Here is a 24135-nt window from a genome sequence, read left to right as displayed (position 1 = left end):
TATAGGAGGAATTCAAATATGCCCAGATAGCCCTGCTGTGGCATCCTTGGGCCCTCTCCAAGGGACCAGGAAGAAGCATCCATGAAGAGTCCAAATAAACACTGTCATCTTAAGATCCTTAGAAAGAGCTGGCCACCTACCTCAATGGTAGAGGGTTTACCTTGCAAGCACGTGGCCCTTAGTTTGATCCCAGCATTCCCAAAAGTAGAGTGTGTGTGTTGGGGGTAATTCTTAGAAGGCAGTTTGACAACCTATGGTAGGTTTCCCTCTGCACCGGGGCCATTTTTTTCTGGTTTGATTTATTTGACTCTCTTGGATGTGTAGCTTCATTGCAAGCCAGATGAGACACAGGAGGGAAGCCACATCCTTTGTGTCACTCTTTGGAAGCATATTTGTGTCTACACAGGGGGTGCTCATGGACATACGTGCTTTACGATAACAAGTGAAAAATAAGGCTTACACATCATAGTAGTCTTCAGCATCAAGGAGACTCAATAGCTAAAGGTTTTAGGGGAGAGCCTTGCTCCTAAGAATTTTGTGTGCAATTAATGAAATTAAAGTTAAAAAGTTTGTATCTGACTATGAACGTTGCCCCTGAGTCCACAGTAGGTGCAATTTTAAAATTTGATTTTGTGATTTTTTAATTTTTTTAATTTTATTTATTTATTTATTTTTACTGGAGTGTTATTCAGCAAGAAAGGAATTTAGTCTTGTAACTTAATTGGGAGACACCAATTAGAGCTGCATAGTCTACAATGGATTTAGCATGATTGATTGGAATCCAGGAGCAAGGGTTGTTTTTGTTTGTTTGTTTGTTTGTTTGTTTTTAAAGGCATATGTGTGGTGTTCCCCTCGCCTCAGAAATAACTTCTGCAAATTGAGCACTGGAGACATTTTATTGTTCCAAAAATTTTTTTGCTGACTTCATCAGGAGTAGAAGCCTAGTAAAAATGGAGGCTGGAATAGTGAGGCAGCCTAGAGCTGAGGTAGCAGCAGGTAACCTTTGACCTCTGACTTTTACTGGGAAATGATATGCAGTATAAATCCGAGAGGCCTTTCTTTTTCTCTTCCAAGTGTGCCTTTTTGTGTTCCAGCATCGCTGTTCAAAGCGAGGGTAGTGTCAGCACTTTCTATCTGAACAATTCCACTTTACACTATGAGTTCTCCAAAAGGGGTGAATGCAATCTAAATTCTTTTTCCTACAGCCCAGAGCTGCTACAGGGGTCACAGCCTAGCGTTCTGTTTGCTTCGTTTTTACTTTCATTTCTTGCTTTTAAAAAACACATATCATCTAAGGATCAGCAGGTCGTTTACCCAAGGTGGAAAAGCTCACAGGCTGTGGAAGAGTGTGAGAATTTAGGACTGGAATGCACAAGTTTTCCCAAACACAGTCAGAGGCTTTTGAAGGACAAAGATCCAACACTATCCCCTGCCCCCTCTGCCCATAGCTGGGACCAGAAATTAGGAGTTTGCATGTTTCTTACATTGGACCAGTGATGAGCACAGACAGTGGTGAGCGCATATCTTCAGGAGCCACACACCCTGTATGGGACTAGCTTCCTACTCCTGCTGTTTCAAGATCATTCAAGATCTCCTTTGAATGATCTTGGCTGAATCACTTGAAAACAACCTGGGCTTGGAGACATGGCTCACGTGGTTAAGAGCACTGATACCCTTACAGAAGACCTGGGTTCCATTCCCAGCACCCATATTAAACAGCTCATAACCTCCTCTACCTCTGGTTCCAGGGAACCTGACACCCTTTTCTGGCTTCCTTGAGTACCGTACACATACAGATGAGCTAGCACATACACAAACACGTAAATAAAAATAAACTTTAAAATTTCAAAAAGCGACTAAAATCCACCCTGGTGCCAGACAAAGTAGAGGACGTCAATACGAGACAGATAAGGTTCAGGATGTGTGGAGGTCCCTGCGCAGTGCAGACCAACCTGCCACCAACTTCCTGCATGTAAGGTCTTCTCATCCCACCCTTTCCCTCACCTGTCCACCAAAGATCCAAAGCTGATTACCCGCACAGCACCGAGAGCAAGCCGTTCTCTGTGCTGAGCCCTGCCTCCTGCTAATGTAGCCGCAGGAAGAGGAGGCATAACCTTTAGTCTTCCGTGCTTTTCTGGTGGCTTTTCTTTGGCACCATGAGGTTATCCCTGCTGAATGCAGAGTGCCCCCTGAAAGTGTTGCTAACACAACCTGTGTGCGGGCATTTCCATGCTAACCAGGACCCTCCTAAACCTGTTTTCTTATCCCTGAGACCTGTGGAGCTGAGCTTTTGTGCAGCATCCGGATTAAATGTGGCATCTGCATGCTTTCCCTTTCTGCCTCTTCTGGCAGGCACGGGAGTGGAAGCAGTGGCAGCGTTTGGTTCATCATACACATCTTAAATAGTTATTTACACAGTTTGAGTCCATTTCAGTCAACTGAATAACTAACAGTCCTCTTCAAAAGATTTATAAATCCATAAATATGGCCTCATACATACCCAATAGAAAGAAATAACTAAATCTGTCAAGAACATTCCCAAAGAAGTGTTTCCCTCACAGGCAGGAGCAGGACATACTTCAAAACTTTCCTCACTGCATTATTTGAATTGGACTTATTGTTAGTTGTTTTTTTTTTTTGTTTTTGTTTTGTTTTTATCAGTTCATTAGGGTAGCTGTAAAACAAAATAAATAAATGGGTCAATAGACAGACAGACAGACAGACAGACAGACATATAAAAAGTCCCTTAAGCTTTGTCAGTCTGTTAAGTAGCCTTGTAGGTACTAAACACCTATGTACATTTCATATGAGTCCTGTATTTTTGAACCTTCAAGAAAGTAAGTCATCTAGAAAAATCTTAACTTCCTGATACATTCAGAAAGTACAGTAACTTTCTTAGAAGTCCGGCAATTTTGGCAATTCTCTAACACCTAGTCCTTTTCACCTTAATAACTTATAATCAATGAAATAATTTTAAGATGAATTTTGCATAAGGATAAATAAATAAATAAATAAATAAAAGTGTAGGCATTCAAAAGAAAATATGGATAAGGTCTATAATTATGAAGATACCAAATATGTTATGATTCAGGGACTCAATGTTAATTCATGATTTGTACAATATGTCCATGTTGGACTTCCATTGCTGCATCAAAACATCTTGAAACAATGCCTTAAAGAAAGATTTATTTTATTTTGGCTCACTTCTTCAAGGGTTGGAACCTTGAAAAAATTCTGCTCACTTGTACATCCCATGTGTCTGAGCATGTGTGTGTGTGTGATGAGGTAGGGCATGTGGGGTAGCAGTGTGTCACTTGATGGTAGACAGGAGGCAGGAAGACAAGGGACAGAATTAAGATATAGAACATGGCCCTGTGACCTACTTCTTCCAACCAAGCCACATATCCAAATAATCCATCCAACTGTGGATCTGTCAACAGATCACTCCATTGATGAGGTTTAAGTCTTCATGTCCATTCACTTTTCAAATGCCCATCAGCTGACAACCAATCCTTTAGTACATGAATCTTCTGAGGGGGCACTTCATATTTTAACCATAACAATATTGAAATTACTTATTACGACAACTCTTCCTGTGTCCACTGCATTCATTTCACATTAACACTCATGACCCCTTTCTGGAAATTGATTCCAACAGCGAAACCCCTTAAAACTGGCTTTTAGAAGGGAGGGCTTCATGTCTGTCGTTTGGATGGGGATTCTGTTGCTGTTGCTATGACATTGATTTTTTTTTTTTTTTTGTCTGTTCTATAACTTCCTTGAAAGAATTTCCAGTGACATTAGAGNTATGTATTATAAATATATTATATACTATAATAATATATTGTACCATAAGAAAAGTTTTTTTTCTTTCTTTTTTTTTTTTTTTTTTTATTTTTTTTAAGACATTGATTTTTTTTTTTTTTTTGTCTGTTCTATAACTTCCTTGAAAGAATTTCCAGTGACATTAGAGTAAATTCTGTTTTATCCCCTTGGCTGTTTGCTAGCTTCCCATTTTTTAGGAGAAACAGCAAGTGGAGGAGATATACAAGAAGGTCACAGTGAAAGTCAACCTTCTACTCTGGGCAGTGCAAGTGCGTTAGAATGGGGTGTCCTCAGCACTCCTGCGTGGTATGCTTGTAGATAGTGTACACTGCCAGGTGTTCATTTGCATATGTTTCTTGTATCTTTCTGTGCATGGTTGTCCTGCTGAACAGAGCACAGCCCCATTGTAGGAAGTGGTTTGGAGTAGAATGCCAAGCCAACCTAGTGCCTCTTCCTACTAGATCCAAACTCCTTGCTGCAGCCATTCTGCCTCACAAGCAGCTTTCGTAATGAGTGGCAGAATTATGAGTTTGGACATGTCTCCAAAGTCAAGAGAGCTGCCTAGCTGGTGATAAAAATAATAGCGCAGGATGCAAGGGGTTTTTGTTAGGTAGGCATATCTTTCTATTCCCTCATCATGTGGACTAGTTCATGGGGGAACAGAGAAGCTAAGAGGTTACCTAAAGGTCACATATTGGTTGGTGAATGAATTGAGGCTCAACACTGTTTGTGTGACCTAAGAACCTAAGTTCCTGCCATGTACTATTCCATACAGTATCTTCATGTGCCTTGTGAATGGGAAAGTAGACTGTCAGACCTCTTTCTGTTGCCAATAGAGTCACCCTTCTCCTGTGCCTGTACAGGTCAGGTGCTGAGCTCCGCCATGGAATAGGTGGAGTTGGTGAGCTGGAGAGTAAGGACCTAGCTTTATATTCTAAGAGGAGCGATGGCTGTGGTGTTCCAGTGGGAGCACAGTGATTGATAGGATTCATTTGTATTCTGTATTAAGAGCCTGTACTACTTCCCACCTTCAAAGACTTCCTGAGTCTCGAGTAAGAGCATAGAAGACAAGGCAGAATATTTCTCCTGCTGAACATTTCCCATTTAAAGCTCATCATATTTTCCTTTGTATGTGTGTGTGTGTGTGTGTGTGTACATGTCTAAAGAAAAAGTATTATTTTGAGACTGGAATTCGATGAAAAACAATTCATCTGGAAAGGAGTTCAATGATTACTGGATACTCTAAAACCCACTTATGAGGGGCTGGAGAGATGGCTCAGTGGTTAAGAGCACTGCACTGGCTGGTCTTCCTGAGGACCCAGGTTCAATTCTCAGCATCCACATGGCAGCTTACAACTGTCTACCACTCCTGTTCCAAGGGATCTGACACCCTCACACAGACATACAGTCAGTCAAATCACCAATGTACATAAAATAAAAATAAATAAAATCAAAACCAAAAAAAACCCTACTTGTGAACTTCTTCGGGGGCAGGACTCCAATCAACAACAGGGCCATTGAAAAACACAAAAGCTAAAGCAGTGTGTCTCTCTAAAGAGGACATTACTGACAAGCTGTGCCGTTTCTGTATCATACAGTATCCATAGTTGTGACGCCGCCCACTGCCCTCATCCCCTCCACCCAGCTTTTGTATGAGTTCAGGCAACAGAGGCAGAGGGCAGGTCTCTGTACTACTGCAGGAGATTTCTAGGCATTTGTTTAGAGCAGTGAGGCCAGCAGGCAGAGTTGTGGGAGAGGGGGTGGGAGACAGAGAGGGAGGAGGGGAAGGGCCACATTGTGTTCCAGATGACTGAACAAGGATTTATATACCAGCTCGCCTTTTTACATGAAGAAGAAAAGTAATAACAGCCCAAACCCATGCATTTGAAACAGTCAGCTGTCCTGTGAATAAAGGGATAGGTGAGAAGGAGCTCTCTGATTGGATGTCTTAATGAGCACATTTCGCGCAGAGTTGGGGCTGCAGTTCCCCCTGACCTTTGCCCTTTATTGACCAAACTGACACTTCATTTTTCACATACTTCCAATTATGGCTTGGCTTAAGTGTTACCCTCCCTCCTTTATTTCTTTCCTATGGACAACTTGAGAGTGGTTGAGGCCACAGAAGATATTTTAATTTGAAAAAGTGCTGTAGCAACTCAGTTTTAGGTTGTAATCTGAAACTTCTCTGTTTGCAATTTTTAGATGAAAACATTAAGTTAATACTGCTTGTTTAGAAACAGTTATCTTTTAAAACAATCCAAGTGGTTTTAAAAAAACAAAATATTCTTAACTTAGAAAATGAAGAAACACTTCGTAATCCTTCCTTCCTCCCTTCCTCCCTTCCTCCCTTCCTCCCTTCCTCCCTTCCTCCCTTCCTCCCTTCCTCCCTTCCTCCCTCCCTCCCTCCCTCCCTCCCTTCCTTCCTTCCTTCCTTCCTTCCTTCCTTCCTCCCTTCCTCCCTTCCTCCCTTNCCCTTCCTTCCTTCCTTCCTTCCTTCCTTCCTTCCTCCCTTCCTCCCTTCCTCCCTTCCTCCCTTCCTCCCTTCCTCCCTTCCTCCCTTCCTTTATCTCTTCTTCCTTTCTTTGCTTCATCAGTTTGTTAGGGGAATGCCTGACTGATCATATTAGTTCTCACTTGCTCCTTAAGCATTGCTTCTCTCCTGGGGCTGCTTCGATGGCAGTGGCTCTCTGACTCTCTGCTATGGTTTGATTGAAACACTTTTGAGAAAAGAACAAAGTAACACAGAATTGTGCCCACAAACTCTGACCCTCAGCTTGTGACCACTCTGTTGTTTTGTCTATACTTGCTACTCCAGTGCAGATTAAGGCCAGACCTTTACATGTAGTGACAGACAGGATAGGAGAACAGTTTTCTGGTGGGAAAAGTCAGGTATAAAAAAGAAAAGAGGAAGTTATTATTCTCCACAAGTACCCGTTATCAGAGAGACCATGTTATTAACTTATCAGACAGGAGAGATTAGCTGTGTTGTTTTCCAAGAACCCGTTGTGGCGCACTTTCTTTTCCTTTTGCTGACCCAGCTACGTGACTGATCCTTCTCTTTTCTCTGTTTGCTTGATTTATTCATCACAAAAGCACAGTATCTAAAAGAAACATCTCTTCACCTCTTAAGCAGTAACTTTTATGGCACGAACTTGGCTGTAAGCATTTTCACTAAAAGGGCCTCTCCTGCCTATTAGAAAAGATCTCTGGTAAACTGGAGGTCATTGTTTTTCATCTTAAACAACCAAAAAAATGCACTTGGAATTATGGTCAGAGCCACAGAGTTCCCTTTACCAGATCCCTGTCTCACAAGTGAATGGAATGTTACCTTCTTTATTATGTAGCCCTCTGGCATATCCATGGCATATTTTTTACTATAATATGGTAATAAAAGAATATGTGAAAGACAGACAAAGGTTCTGTCTTTCTCTGTAAGGTGACCTCTGTTACCAAGTAACTGCTTTACTTATGAGCTTATTAAAAACTCAAAAAAAAAATGAGCTTTTCATACTTCACAGGCATTGATGTGAAAATGAGCTGTCCTGTGAGTAGTTTTCTTGATCATTTTTAGAACAATTGATTAGCCAGAGAGCTCCTGTCATTAGTTGACATTGACTGATAGCAATTTGTCCCGAGCTCTGAAGGTCAGTTAGATAGCTGAAGTTTCAGCTTGCCTTTGATTGACCTCACTGCTTCCATTCTCCTGTGACTGGGCTTGAATGGGTCTGACCCTCGACTGGCCAAGGCAGGACATTAGTCACCAGGGCCATTTCTTAGCTTCTTGTTGATTGTTCATTTTTATTTATGGGTGAACTCACTCTGTATTTCTTGCCAGGTTCTATATCTCAGTTTTTGCCACTCAGAAGAGACACTGTTAATTAAATGTGCCTCGAGACACAGTTCGGTTTTCCTTCTGGTTTGGATTGAATAGGATGCTCAGAATGTGATGTCACAGAATGTGCTGCTGACGCTGGCCTGTGTTATCTGAGTAGACGGTTATTGCTGCACGTTGTACATTGGTGTTGTGTTGCTGTTGCTTTTAAGGGGCCAGGGTTATAGCATGGCTTACCCACTCTGATATAACACACAAGCTCTGTGGCGCCTCTGGTTACTTTGTCTTCCTAGAGTCATGCACTAGTTTTCAATAAGGGAAATGGGCTGGTAAAGAATCACTCATATGCTCTTAGAGCAATGCATTCTCGAGCTTGGCAGCCAGAAGCTGAAGCCTTTTAAAAGAAGAGTCGACTGCTTTGTTTTGCTCTTCTGTAAATTAAAGAGTACTTCTTGCTTACTAAGAGAGATTGGTGGTCCAATAAGAGCAGAGTGTATTTTCTACTGTGGTGGATCTGTTATTTTATACTTATAATATTCTGCTCTTTCTTTTCTAAGCTTTAAGGTATTTTTTCAAAAACACCTTGCATAGAGAGAATATTTTTGGCACTCATTAATGAAATAAATTTTACTATTTTATGCAAGCAAGAAAAAATGTTTCTCTTAGCTTGAAAATATCAGGTCTAAAGTTCTAATTATTCAATCCAGTCCCTGGGTAAGGCTTTTCTTTTCTCTTGTTCCTTCCCCTGTAACTCTGCTCTGGGTCTTAAACTGGGGAAAAAAAAAAAAAGAAAAGAAAGGAAGAAACTTGTTCTTTAGGTTGGCTTTCCTGAATGTTTCAAGGCCACCACACAGCCTGGCACAGTTTAAACCCATGGTGTGGTTTCTACCCAAGAAAAATGAATGAGGAGAGAATCCATTGTTCCAGGTGTAGATTCTACACACCATGTCATTCTTGGCAAGGTACAAGTGAGGAAGTTAATATTAGAGATGTGTCCCTTTAACATAGCCCAAGGAGAAAAAATGAGCTTAGAATTATAGTCTGTCCTGCAGACACATCAAGACATTATCAGGGGCTGTATTTAGGAACCGAGGTGTAAAGGTCTAGTCAATTCATCAAAGATGATTAAGTTCTTCCTGTTAGGTGTTAGGTGTGAGCTACGGGGGTGAGCAAGTCATTCATTGTGTTTGTCCTTAGGAAGCTTGTGTGTGCTACCAAGAAAATCAAGCACATAGTAGTAAAATGGTCACTAAGTACTGGGTATTCTTGGGAGCTATGACTGTGCTGAGTCCTCCATGTACTGATGGCCCAGCCCTGGGGAACGAGTCTGAGACCGGGGTTCATCGTTCTTAGTTACCGTTAGTAACCTGGCTGTCAACTCAGACTGACCTTCTTCAGGGGATTTTGACATCTTGGTTGAATCCTTTTGGCAGTCCAATGAAGCCAGTAGATAACTTTGACAGAATAATATTTTTTACTAATATATAAAATATGCAGGATTAGATGGGGGCACTACTTGTACTGAAATCCCATTATTTTAAATTTTCTAATATAGCCATGTAAGTGCTATCTTTAATATGCATTCACTAATAAGGTCTATCAGTAATTCCTTTGTCTAATCTACTTTTGAAGCAGTGATGAAGGTAGAGTATGTGATACTGTGTTTGTAACAGGCACATATGTAATATGATTGCTACTGGGAACAAGTCATGGGGACGGCTAAAAGTTATGGGGTTTGTAACTTGCCTGCATACAGTGTTGAAGAAAATACAAATTCCAGTTAGAGATTAGTGAGGCTCAGAGTAAGATGATGATCTTTCTAGTTCTAGCTAGTTATATCCCCTTAGTTCTAACTGTAGAGGTTCCCGGTCAGAGAGCTGAAGAATTATCTGCGGGACTTATCCCCCGACCCCTGGGGTGGAGCATCTGACCCTCTTCAGCTCTCTCCCAGGATCTCATGTTGTTGTTCTTTATCATATGTCGAGGTGAGCAGTTTATGGGTCAATCTTCCCAGGCTTCCTTGGAAGGGACTGTGTATTCATCATCTTTAAGTCTCCTCTGCCCTGCACAGTTGCAGTGATATAGCTATGAATGGGTACTTTCTTATTAAAGAGGACTGCTTTTAAACCTCAAATGTACTATATTCCCATTCTAGACTGATTGCTTCTGGGTAATTTCAGACCGAAATCTATCAAAGTATAAATAGATACCAAAATGCCACTTGTCTCAACGATGCAGTTTGAGGGCCCAATCAGGGAAAGAATTAATGGGAGGCTATCAGAAGTCAATGGTAGTTGGGATGTGCTGTAAACCACTCTATGTGTGATTCTTCGTTCTGCCTACTTGCACTCCTGGACACTGTCTGTGCCACTTAATGGGTGGAGACAGCCACAGCATTGCAGGGTGAATTCTGAAACAGGAAGAAGAGTAACAATGTTACCCTAGGAGGATGCCCTTATGCCCTTTGCCCTTCCTAGTAGCAGATACAGTTTCCTCCCCTGGGGTGTGATATTTAGCTCTGTCCCCAAGTTCATCTCTCTTCCCTCCTATGAATGCTAGCATTGATTAAAAATGGTAGCAGAGATTTTGGCTGTTGACCTACCTAGCCAACAACAACAACAATACTCCAAACAATAAACAATTTCCTTAAAAAGATGTAGCGTGGTCTGCCTCTTGTATTGATTGGTCCCTGAAGTGCATTTGGTGAAGTTGGGTTTTGCCCATGTCTGACTTTGTGGATTAGTTCAGTCTTGCAGATAAATTTCCATAATTACTTAACCTGAAAGTGTTCTATCTGATTAGCACAGTTAGCTTTGGCTTTCTCCCATTTATCAATATTAACTCATCTACATTCCCTTCTAGACATTGTGCACAACAAACTGCTGTTCAGCTCCTTTTTACTTACTTCTATATCATAAAAAGAAGACAAGATGCTCTACAGCAAGTCTTCAAATTTAGTCACTGTTTTGGGGTTTCTATTGCTGTGACCATGACCATGACAATGACAATGACTGTGACAAAAAGCAAGTTGCAGAGGAAAGGATAGTTTTCAGTTTACCATTCTTGGGTCACACTCCAGCCCTGACAGACATACATCAAGGCAGGAACTCAAACAGGGCATGAACCTAAAGGCAGAAACTGAAGCAGAAGCCGTGGAGTAGTGCTACATACTAGCTTTCTCCCCATGACTTGCTAAGATTGCTTTCTTATAACACCCAGGACCACCAGCCCATGGTCTGCACTGCCTCCAGTGGGCTGGGTTCTCCTACATCAATCAGTAATTAAGAAAATACACTACTGACTTGCCTACAGGTACATCTTATGGAGGCATTTTCTCAACTAAAAGTCCCTCTTCCCAGATGAGTCAAGATTGTGTCAAATTGACCTAAAAATATCCCAGACTGTCAGCATAATATATTTTTAAGGAAAGGGAATTGAAAAGAAAATGCATAAATTATCTAATTTCTTTATAGATTTGTTACTAAAAGTCAGCTTTTGATCAATGTGTTCTCTATAGAACTTCATTTGTTTCAGTTGACTCTGCCCTTGAGTTCTCCTATTCAAAGGTGTTTATAATACCTTGACATTCTTTTTACACTTTGACACCTTGGGCTAAAAACATATGTAGATGTTTCTTCATGTACAATGGGATATGACCTGATTAACTCAACCTTAAATGGAAAATAATAAAAAAATAAACAATGTTTCTAGTGTACCTACCCTTCTGCACATCATAGCTTCATAACATCACACATTCTAGGATATCAGTTGCTTATCTTCCTGTTCTGAAGGCTGACTGAGAAATACAACTCACTGCTACTGACTAACATTGTGAGACAGTATATTGCCACACATCACTAGCCCAGGAAAAGATCCATACATGACATGTGGAATCTATTGAACATGTACCACATTCCCACACCTGAAAAGATGAGAAATCATTAGTTTAACCATACGTTGGTATCATCTATATTAAACTTTAAGAAAGTATGTAAGTCAAAAAGGTTTGGTACTGGGACTGTAGCTTGGTTGGAAGAGTACTTACCTAGCGCTTATGAAGCCCAGGGAGCCATTGCTGGCACTGCATGAAGCTGGGTGTTGGATTGTCATGCGTGCCTTTCACCCCAGCATTGGGGTGGTGAAGATAGAAGGAACAGAAAATCAAAGCCATTCTCAGCAGCACAGTCAGGTAGAGTTCAGTCTGGTATGGGCCCCATTCTTGAAAGAAAGACACAGAGGAGAAGTTGCTAGTCTTTAAGAGAGACAGAAAAATATGTAATATACAATAATGTATAATAGATAGAAGTTGGCAGTTAATATACCACTGATCTAACACCTTGGAGCATGTGTGAAACACATTATGCTACAAGATTTATAGTATCATGGCAGTTGACTCAGAATGACAGGAATTGATATCAGAAAGAAATTCTCCTCATGTCCTCTCGCAAGGAGCCCTGTGTGTATGAGGGCCAGTGACACCCTCAACATCTGCATGACTCCTCCTAATCCCCTCACCTCCTATCTCAGTGCTACAAATGTAAAATCACCCCATAACTATGCTATTCCTTGACCTGACTAGGTGTGCAGTTCACGCCCAGTCACACCTTTACAGTTGCCACCCTGTCTCAATATGGCAGTTGTCTCCTTTGGCCATTGTCTTAAGGTGACTAAGGTGTTCATTATCTTGTGATACCAGGAGGGCTTTCCCCACTTGTCTATCTCCTTCTGATCATTTCCTGGAGTGTCAGCTTCATACTTCAAATTCTTTTCCCCCTACCTGGGGCCAAGCAAGGGAATAATAACATTCTTGTCATTCTGTTGCCTAGAGACAGGTTAATGGAGCCAGAGAGATTGAGATGCTAAGGGACATCTTAGGTCTATAAAAGGGAAAATCTGTAGTTAATATTTTATCCAATAAAATTTGGATTATGGGTATTCAGATTACAACATTTTAGCACCAAGAACATCCACTTTCGTAAAAGGAACACATTTTAACGCAAATAGATGGAATTGTTTGCTACTGGGGATTTGAAGCTTATGAACGGGTGTAGGAGAGGTGAAAACAATCTTGTTCACTTTTTTTTTTTTTCCAAACAAAATTTCTTTCTGTATCCTTGGTCATCTTGGAACTCTTGCTGTAGACTAGGATGGCCCAGAACTTGGAGATTTGACTGCTTCTGCGTTCCAAGTGCTGGTATTAAAGGTGTGCACTACCAAATCTGGTTTGTTCACTAAGTTAGTGAGCACAAAGTGAACATGGATTGTACATGCCAACGATGTGGTAAGATGTGAGCATTCTGAAGACTCAGTGGGAAAGCCAACAGTTCACCTAGAGCCAGAGAAGATGTAAGAATGAACAAGCCCAGTGTGATGCAGGGGACTAACAAAGATGCAGTCCCATTGGTCTGGGGACAGCCTGGCTTCTGTCTTTCTGTGGCAAGCATTCTTGTGAAGCCTGAGTGGAACTCACACATTGGTCTTTCAGTAGTGCCTTTGTTTTTGGCAACTACTTCATTTCCCAGAATTGGCCCTAGGGAAAGAAACACGATTGCTCATCTAGCTCCTCTAACAGAGTGAGCTGCTGATATGAAGATGGGACAGATGCATAAAGTATGAGAGGCAAGTATGCCTTTGCATAAAGGCAGCTACACAGCATAACATAGGAACTGTCATCAGGAGCACTGGTCAGGATAGAAGAAAGGATGCATCTGATGGAAGGCCTAAGAGGTGATAACACCCAGGAAAAAGGCCCCCAAAAGCCTCCTAACACTTCTGGTATTTATTTAAGAAGCAATCAGGTGCCCCTGAATACATTCTAGTTGGGACTCAATTCAGGACCCAGTAAAGGAGGGATTAAGGCACAGGAAGGCTGGCAGTAGCCTGGCAGTTCAAATGTACCAAGTCTGCACTAAAGCAGAGGACGGGTCTGGAAGTGGGGAAGGACTGGGCTAGACTGAGAGACCTTGCACACATGGTGACAGGTCAGAAATGACACCAAGATCTCAGACTGGGATGCAAGGATTCCATTGAGTACTCCCCCTCCCCTACTGCCTCTGTTACCTCCAGACCTTCTTTTTCTTAATCTTTTCACTCTTACTTGTTTTGTCAAGGTAATGGTGCGTTCACCTTGTGTGTGTGGAGGGCAGAGAGCAACTTGTTTGAGTCCGTTCATTCTCTCCTTCCACCATGTGGGTTTTCTGAGATTGAATTCACAATGTCAGGCTTGGTGGCAAGTGCCTTTACCTGCTGAGCCATCTCTCTTTCTCCTATTCTCTTCTGCTGTTTTGTTTTGTTTTGTTTTGTTTTGTTTTGTTTGTTTTGTTTTGAGACAGTGTCTCTGTACATTGCATTGGCTATCCTAGAATTCACTCTGTAGTCTAGGCTGGCCTTGAATTTTCACAGAAGTTGGCCTGCCTCTGCATGTCATGTGCTGAGAATAATGGTGTACACCACCAACCCAACTTCATTGTGTAGCCCTCAGGTCTGTAGAAAAGGATCACCCAGAGAACCAGCTGCCTTTACTCAGTACCCTAATGGGCAATACTGACCCTTTCCAGCCCTTCCTGGGGGTGCACTCCAGCTCTCTGCTGCCCCTCTATACTGCAGTCTCATGGAGAAGTCTCTGGCTTTGGCGATTGGGTCCAGGGCCTGGGCAGAAAGAGACTTGTCAAGTTCTCATGGGAGTTCAGTGACTCATTTCATCAGCTCAGAAGATTAGGTGACCCCCCCCACCCCCGCCCCTGTTTGACAACTGGCTGATGAGTGTTTCCTGCAAATTCTGGAGTCAGTGCTTTGCCAATGGGCATCCCAGGGCTGTACAGCCTCATCCACTTCCTGCCTACAACCAACGTTGACTCTTATGCTGAATCTTCACATTACCTCCCCAAGTCTAGCAGAATCCAGGATGGAGATGGTATAGGGCTTTGCCTGCTGATTCAACTGATTACATTTTTGTGCCAAAATGTTAAAGAGAAAAAAGGATGATACTTTTTAAAATATTGAAGCAGTTAGAATTTGACTCAAACTTTATCCCTGGGACTTAGTATGACTATATGGAAAGGTCTGTTTAAGCATAGTGTGTTTTGTATATTTAGAGTCTTTGCTTGGCTTTTCGGGTTGGTTGTATTCCCAGGTAAAGGATTTCCATGCTTTTGGAAGGATTATCCTTTCCTTTGTTCCTAGGTGTCTCCATGCTGTTAGGAGTGAGTGAGCTTGCAAGTAGGAATGGCTTGACTAAAAGATGAAATGTTACAAGTTTTGCACCAAGAGACAGATGGAAGCATCACTGTTATACATCAAGAATATTTTCTACACTCTTTATTAATTTTTTTTCTTGGTTTGCTCTTTCACAGTTGAAGTGCACGCAATAGTTTGCGTATTGTGGATCAGGGCCACTGTCTTAGATGCCAATCCCAGCCCTTAGGTTTAATTTTCATTCCTCAGATGGAAGCCTCAGCTTTCATGGATTCTTACTCTGCAGCTAGAACAGGCTCTATTTTTAATCTTTAAGTCAGATATGGCATGGAGCCCCGTGCTGCCTTGACCTAAATGCATGGCTCCTGTTGATATCAGTGAACCTTGTGGCAGATTTGAAAGAACTCATAGCTTCTGTTTAAATATCAGAGGTTCTAGAATTGAACATATTGAGCAAATTCTAGCACCTCTCAAGTTAAAATGAATAATTTTTTTTTAAAATGTGGTGGCACACTGGTTTAAAGGAGTGATGCCACACAGTTCTAGGTAGATATGCACATAACTTTAGAGTTGTTTTTTTTTAAGCCAAGAGAGAGATCTAGGCTCAGGAACCTGGATAGCACAGTAAAAGCCATGCTGTGCTGACTTACATAAAAACTGATCTTAAACAGAAAAAAAAATTTATATGGCGCTATGCTCTTTAGGGGACGTGTCGTTTCTGGTGAGAAAGTCTCGTAAGTGTCCTCACAAACTTCTCCCTTCTTGTTGCTCTCATGAGGGGGTGGCAATCATCATTCATAATCCACTGGTGTTTGCTTCTATAAGCAAGTGTACTCAAGTCATAATTTGATGGTTTGATTACCTGGCAATGGCCATATGCTCTGATAGCTTCTGGATCACCTGGTTCTTGGGAACATTTGGCAGACTTCAGGTTTATTGCACCGTTGAATGTCAGTAGTAATCACAAGTTAAAGATACAGAAGATGCGAGTTCTTGTTGACCTTGACTCTTTTCCAGAAGAGATCTGACTTGCCGTGAGGCTGATAAGGGTTATAAATAATAGTTTAAGGAAAATGCTCTGCTGCAGGATGCAAATATCATATTTGCTATGCTAAGTAATCCTAAAAAAATATATCTTTTGCCAGTTTTTTCTTTATTTGCCTTTATTTTGGCAGTGGAGAAAGGATTTGGTTTAAAAGCTTTTTATAGCTTTTTTTTTTAAATGTACATTTTCACCAATTGTTCTAATCTGCCAATGGCATAAGTAGTAGAATGAATATAGTCTTAGGAGAACCCAGCACTGTTTCTATGATTTATGGTACTCAATAATATGAGTTCCTTTGAAACTATCATGTTATTATAAGATTGTGTTTCACAGATGAAGATCTTGTTTAAGAAAAACATGCAACAGAATAGCAGTGTTCTTTCTGGTTCTAATTAAAACATTAAAGTGTGATTGCTTAGTGTGGTTTCACTAGGAGCAAGGAGATAAAACGGATCCACTGAGCATTTGCATCAGTGCATTGTGTGTGTGTGTGTGTGGTAACTGGCACTTTTTTTCTGGCATAGTATCTTAGTTCCAGGTTTAAATCCAGGACCCTGGAGCCATTAGGGACTCCACGTGGTGGGGCATCAGGCCTCAGTGGCCTGCCCTATTTGCTCTTTAAACCCCCACTGCACTTTTCATTTAGTGCAGGAGTACTTTGGCTCCAGCTTCAACTTTTGCTCTTAAAATGTTGTTTTGAAGCAGAGTATAGTGATGGCTGAATTGATTTCCGTGCATAAACAGTGGCCTAGATTCTTGCCCTGTGGAAATCCACGGAATTAAGAACTCTAGGTTCCTGGAGTGATAAGAGGTAAGCAAATGATTAGATATGCATGCAGGAAAAAAAAATTCAGATGTTCATAGAATGAAAATAAGGGTATGTATACTTTGCAAGTTTAATGTAAATGGAAGCCACTAATGCAACTAATAATTTAATGCTAATATTTGATGGTCAGTAAATGTAATTCTAATTGTTTCCTATTTAGTGTGCTTTCAAATAGTTCTGAGTAAAAATGTACTGGATTGAAATATTTTTCTTGGACATATGGCCTGCTAACTACTGTGACCCCCAGGAAGTTTATGGCATACTAGTGACTTGAATTTCTCTTTACATAAAAAGTTAGGGTAGTTTGCAATAACAGGATCTCAATCAGAGGTCAGAGTCTGAAGTATTATGGGATGTTGGCATTGGCTGCTATTACTGAGATGTAGACCAGTGCCTTCTTTTTACACAATCTACTATTTGGTATTATTTAAGAATGCAGAGGGGCTGGGGTGGTTAAGAGCACTGACTTCTGACTTCTCTTCTAGAGGACCTGTGTTCAATTTCCAGCAGCTATATGGTGGCTTACAACCATCTGTAATAGGAATCACTCTATTCTGGTGTATGTCATATATATATATATATATATATATATATATATATATATACACATATATATATGTATATGTATATATATATATGTATATGTGTGTATACATATATATGTATATATGAATATATAAACATTGAAAAAAGAACACAGAATATACTTTTTGTAAAACTCTTTGAACTTGTAGTCTAGCTCAAAATACAAATTTTAATGGTTGTTTTTTACACATACCAGATAGATTTTTACTGAGAACAGATAATCTGAGGGAAAATTAAAAGTTTCAAGAAAGAAAGTTACATCATATGTAATCAAAGGAGATTTCTTCCTTTCTTCCTGTTTTACAAAAACATCGGAAGAGTCCTGTTCTCCTTTGTCCGGTTTCTTTATTTATAAACTTCTTCGGGAAATAACTGCTTCCTGACTTCCACTTTACTATAGAACGACCACAAAGAGCAATTGGAAACATTTGCCATGGCAGATGCCATCTCAGGTTATTGTGATGTCCATTGCTCAGCAGATGACAGTGCCGCAAGGTTATTTGTGACCATGGTAGGTAGCCTTCCTAGGCACAGGAAGAGTGCAACCTGAAACACTGTAGGAACAACATCCCAAGGATTGCTGGCGATTCTGAGTTCACACTTTAGAAAAAAAGCAGAATGAACCTGCTGCTCCAGGTATCCTGGTGCCAGTGCAGAAGGGCACCTGGACCTCACAGCTGGATGAGGGAGAAATGCATGTGTGGTGGGGAGAGACTGCCCTCTTTCTTGCCATTGGCTGATGAAGGGTTTGGCAAGGGTGTGAATTGTTTGTGGCTGCCTCCCTACCCTGCATTTATCTGCATTTTCTGAGTATCCATCAGTATGTCACCTCCCAGACCACTTTGTGGGAAACTTGCTTTATGGTGAGTGGCAGGCATTTCTTGTCACTTCCTCAAATTCCTTCCTGCTGCCTATCACTGCTGCCCTGTCCTTATCTGGGCTGAGTTGTAGCCAGCTAGAACTAATCCAGGTTCCTATCTCAGTGGAGCAAGAGGACAGCAATGACGCTGCTGTTTCTCAGCCTGACTTCTGGGATCCTGGGAGGAAGAGCAGAGAGCTGGGGAGCAAGACTCAGGGCTGGCCGTTGGCTGGCTGTTCATGCCTAGTACCATCAGTTCCCTTCTCTCTCTCCATCAGTTCTCTTCCTCATTGATTGACAATCTTCTCTATTTTGCTATGCATCAGATATAATAATTACAATGTTAACCTGAAGAGTAAATGACATTTACCTGAGAGTAGCTTCATTCCCTCTACTTAGTTCAGCCGTAATAATGTTGAGCCTTTAAGGAAAAAAAAAAATCTTAAAGATCTTATGACCTGAGATTTAGAGACAGAGACACAGCACCCTTTTGCTCTGATCCTGTTAGTTAATATATTTTTAGACACCACCTACTACATGCCCCACACAATGCTACATGATGGGAATTAAAAAAATAAGTCTACTTTTCAGTTTGTCAGTTCTACACCACCATGCTGTAGTAGGACAGCTATCCATATCTATTTTATGGGGGAGAGACAATTGCTTATCTTTAAGTTGGAGAATAGTTGGGCTGGAATTGCTCAGGCTTGTCAACCCCACACCTCATTCTTGTTCTAGGTTACGAAGTAGCCTACTAACAAACACTCATCTGTCTTTGAAATGTATCTCCTGGCCTTCTGATTGTTTCTTTCATTGGAAAGGAGGGTGGATGCAGGATGCTCTCTTCAGGGAAGAGTAAGGAGAGCTCACCGCTCAGTGGGCTGTGTTGTATTCTTTCATCTGCTCATTCACTCCCTCAGACACAGAGAACTTTCTACAGATCAGCTGTAATCCTGTTAATGCTAATCCTGGGACAGTAAAAGCAAATAAGACCAACCCCCACCTTCAAGAAATGTATAACCCAGTGTTTGCTTCTCCCCCTCATCCCTAAATTATGAAATGTCCTGAGTAATTATATTTTCTGATGCTGTTCTTTCTCAAGTCACCTCTTATGTCTTTCAATGTGGGTTCTCTCCAAGACCATTGGGGGTTGGTTAGCATAAAGTCAGAATGGAAGCAGCGCTCCACCGGTCTCTCCACATGGTAAACAGGCTTATAACAAATGAGGCTCCTACACAAAGAGCTTAACTTATTTGGCCAGAGAGCAGCCTAAACCTACCCATAAAATGGAGGTATTCTTTGTACCTACCTGCAAGGGTGCCAAGATTAAAATCTAGATGGCAGTGTGATATCTGTCATGAGGTAAGCATCACATGCATGGCCACTAGACATCTCTTTTTTACTTTCCTCTGGAGAGATAAGCTCTCATTAGCATCGGTGTTCATCTGAGTATGAGTGAAAGCATTGAGAATCTGGTGCTATGCTAGTGTGTCTTCATTTTATGTGTGATTGCTTGAACATCTTTCCTGTTAGGATGGAGGTCACGCTAGTCTTGGGCTGCTGAGATTTCTACTCATACAGAACTCCATTTGCTCTCAAGGGACTTTCTAGCTCATTGCTCTGACCTGAGGAGGCAATGAGAAGATGACTAACACAGAAGGAGATCTAGATCCATGAGTCCTTTAAAGAAATACACTGCTCATGTTTTCTCTACACTATATATTAAAGGGTCTGCCAGAAAATGAACTTCACTGTGTCAGACAGGGTGATACATCCAATGGTGAGTCTTCTTTTGATTGTCAGCTTGGGTTAGGGCTGGATGACCTCTGTTGTCCTATGGCATGAGGGAAAGACAGTTTCTTTGGAGGAGCCAAGTTAAGATTGGAAATGGATTTGCCCAACAGCAAAGTCCTTTTTACAGTCTGGTCTCATTTGTCCTTGAGGAGGTTATTGGGAAGTATCAGAATTTTGAATTTCAGAAAACCAATGGTTTCTTGGTAAATATTTAGGATACAGCAAGCCAATGCTTAGTGTATCAGATAAACTTTAGCAAATTATATATTATGATATATATATATATATCACATATATGTTATCTAATTATATATAATATATAGTATATATAGTATATATATATATATATTATATATATATGTATGTATCTTAAAGATCAGGTTTCATAGCAATTATAGTTAGGGAGTAAGGTTCCAAATAACTCTAGTGTATTGAGAGTAAAATAGCTTGGTTCCAGAAAGATATGGGGAGACAAAATAGATTTATAGGGGGAGTTCTATTTGTTTATAGTCAATCAACTTTAGCACTTCTTCCCACTCCACGATTATTGGTGATGCAAGCTGCCCACTCCTATTCTCCAGACCTTGTTGTTTCTGTCTTCTCTTGCTCTTTCATAGACGTACAGTGCTGTGGCCAAGTTATGACACAGGCATATTCCACTTCTTATTTTGATGATTTAGGTTGCCTTTCCTAACCATTTTTATCATGATATGGTTTTGTGCCTGGATTTTTTAGTACTAGTTGCATGCCATCCCCCTTCAAAGAAGCATAGATTGTAGATATTTCTTCACGATTCTGTCTGTTTTTAAGAGAATTTCTTACACTGAAGTGTGGTCTCTATTCCAGGGATGTATCCTGCAGTAAGAGGGTCTAGGGATTCTTACACAAATCTGAGTCTGTTAGACGGAAAATGGGAATCCATAATGTACCACAGGTTTGCTACTTTTCCATGTTTGCTTTCTTTATACACAAAATATATACTTGTCTGTACATAGTATTATATATTGCTTTAAGTAAGAAATTAAAAAAGATTCCATCAATTTCTGAGAAGAAAGATATTTTGGTTAGATCCTTCCTTACTCCACAACTAAAGCACTATTTTAACATTTGTCATTCAGCCAAATACTAATAAATAGATAAACAAATAAATAAATAGGAATTAGAAAAATACAGTTGTTCTTGTCTTGCCATCAGATCAGACCTTTATGGTCATTTCTATATTTATTTATATTTAGGTTAATAATAAATTGATTAAGGTTCCTCCCCACAATACCTGTCTGTCTCTCATTAGGAAACAAACAGGCTTCTAAGAGACAGTAATAAAATAAAATAGGTTACGATAAAACAAAAACAAAAAGATCTCTACTTCTCTGCAAATTGTCTGGCTATGGCTCTCTGTTTGTTGACATCTACTGCGGGAGAAAGTATCTCTGATGATGGTTGAGCAAGGCCCTGATCTATGAGTATAGCAAAATGATGTTGTGAGTTGTTTTATTGCTACATTCTTTTAGTAAAACAGGAGTATTTGATTTTGCCCTGGATCCATGGGCTATCTGGTTGCAAGTTCTTGGTCACCCAAGCAGTGTTGTTTCTGTGTTTCTCATGGAGTGTTTCTTAAGTCAACTTGGTTGGTTACTCCAGCAAAGTCATTGCATTAGCATATCTTACTGGCAGGACACTATTGTACATCGAAGGGTTTATAGATGGATTATGTACATAAAGTATTATTTTTTGTAAATGGCCTACACTCAGCCATCAGAGTACCATATACCATGCCTGACTCTTCAATTTCTATTTTATATAGTTGTTTATGCACCTTTCATGTTGGGAACTTTCCCAGATATTTCTGGAGTTTTCATGGTACATTCTGAAGTTTAGTGTCATTGGACTTCAAGTTCATTTGCTCTAGGTCATACAAGTCATGTAAGTTTCCTGGGATGTAATTTATTCTATAAATAAAAGATGGTAGGCTGTTAAGTTCTGAAATACTGAGACACCAGGAAGCAAGTTGGAAATTCTAACCTAGGTAAAGTGAAGACCCTTGAGTACAAGTTTTACATAAAGTTGAAACTGACAAGAAGGCCAGGGCATTCTACAGAATTTCATGATCAAGGAGGAGAGTTTCTGAATATAAGTCTTAGTATTGGTAGTGGCAGACAGACACGTATTGAACATCCCAAGCCTTTTCTGAATAGCTGGGAGTAAAGTAGTATTGGGGCTGCCCTTCCTCTACATGCAGCTATGGATGAAGAAGCTCCTGTGCACCTCAGCCTGTTGATTAGATAGAAAATATGGAAGAGCCTTGTGGTGACTACTGAAGTCTCTTGGAATTTCTATTCCATTCCCCCTTCTCCATGTAATATGCTTTGTGTAGGAAGTGTGTGGGGGTCCGGAATGACAGGGACAGATGGATACACTGCATCCTATGCAAGATGATCTTAGTGAGGTCACAGAGCAAGTTGCTTTGCTGTCTGTGGGGTCTACATGCTTTTCCTCCTTTTGCAAAATGACACAACCTGAGAACCATCAGCGTAATCATTAGAGATGCACTCTGGAGAAATTGGCTTCTCCTGTTGATCCTTTCAAGAACTGACAGTGGCCAGATGTGTTGGCTCACACCTTTAGTCTTAGCATTAGGGAGGCAGAAGCAAGTGGTTTTCTGTGAGTTCAAGTTCAGCCTGATGTATGAAGTGAGTCCTAGCCAGCTAGCGCTACACATTGAGACCCCGTCTTAAAAAATAGTCATAAAATAAAAATGGGCTGGGTTGCACTCATTTTAATATTTGCCTAACAGCATTCCCCAAGGCTCTGAGCCCAGTCCCCAACACTGGGGAAAAAAAGAAGGCAAAATTTTAAATCTAATTTATAAATTATTTGTGTATTGATGAAAATCAGTTGGCAATGCCATAATTGCTTGTAGTTTTGGAATTGATATACTGGTTGCAACTCAATAAATCTTCTCACTACACAAGAGTGAGAGAAAGGTCAGTCTGGTTTTGCTTAGTAAATACTGCTACAGAGCCTTGCTGCTGTAACATCTGCCTTAATCAATACAAGAGTGGGAGAGACATGCAGAGGTTTCATTTTCCTAAAGTAAACAGACCCCAGTGGCTTACCTGCCAAATTCATGTTTCCAAAGTGAATTCTTCCTGATTACACTGCTGCAGACCTGCTGAAGGGAAGTATTATTTGAAGCCATTTCTTTGTTTATAAGAATCATTGTTTGTGGTGTAATCCTTTTAAAGATCTAGCCAGTGCCCACCTGCCTGCATAGAGACTATACTATGGGCAGCCCCGTTCACTTGGTTGTCAGAAAACAGATATTTAATTGTTACTGCAAAGGGTTTTTAACAAACCAACTCTGGGGCACAGGTAGCAAAGCAAGCCTTAGCTATCTAGGAAAGCAACAGTGTCTTGCCTTGGAAGCTTGTGAGTAACCCCTTGATACAGCAACCTGTGTAAAGATTTGAACCTGTTTTGAAGCTTAGGCACATGAAAGAAGGATTTTTACACTGATTCCTCCTGCTGGCGTCTCTTAGGGGTTGTATTGCATTAAGATGTATCTGCAATTGTTAATCTAAACTCTCAGCCAATTTGCTTAAATGTTGGAAGCTAGCAAGATGTGGAGCACGCAATGCCATTGTCGCGAATTTCACTGTGGCCCGTCAAGTGCAGAGTGTTGCTAGAGCATTGTGCTAATTTTAGCCTACAAAGAGGATGAAGATAAACTGCCATATGCTGTCCTGGTGATAATATTCAAGTGCAAAATATTCCATAGAGAGCCTTATTGTCTCAGTTAGAGAAGCTTGGGTGAGACTTAAGCAAATTTCTGTTCAGTAGGTTTATAAGAAATAATGAAGTAAAACAATTCTCAAATGTAGGTAGATGAAATCTGCTAAATTTATTTTGGTTTTATTGACTTTCATGGGAGTTGACAGAATTAGTTTTGGTTTTATATTTGATGCAATTCTATCTATTTTTCACATGTAAATCTTACAAATCAATCTGAATAAATATTGATCTCTTTCAGAGCTGCAAAAATATATAGTTTGGACTGCACAAACCTGCTTAAAAGACAGCATTCCTTGAAGTCCAATAAAGGAATAAAGTGATCTGTTCAACTGGTTTAAAATAATTCTTTAAAAAGCCCCTTCACAGATGAAAAAGTCAAACTG

At 40.5% G+C, this 24135-nt stretch overlaps 1 protein-coding gene across 3 annotated transcripts in view; it reads left to right on the top strand.

Annotated features, from left to right (window-relative positions):
- The window catches only part of Meis1 (Meis homeobox 1), a 140517-nt gene that overhangs the window by 32288 nt on the left and 84094 nt on the right, over window positions 1–24135 (top strand). The window lies entirely within an intron of this gene.

This window comes from Mus caroli, chromosome 11, assembly GCF_900094665.2.
Source record: "Mus caroli chromosome 11, CAROLI_EIJ_v1.1, whole genome shotgun sequence".
Classification (NCBI taxonomy): domain Eukaryota; kingdom Metazoa; phylum Chordata; class Mammalia; order Rodentia; family Muridae; genus Mus; species Mus caroli.
The sequence above is the reverse complement of the archived record's forward strand: the minus strand, read 5'-3'. Positions and strand labels throughout refer to the sequence as shown.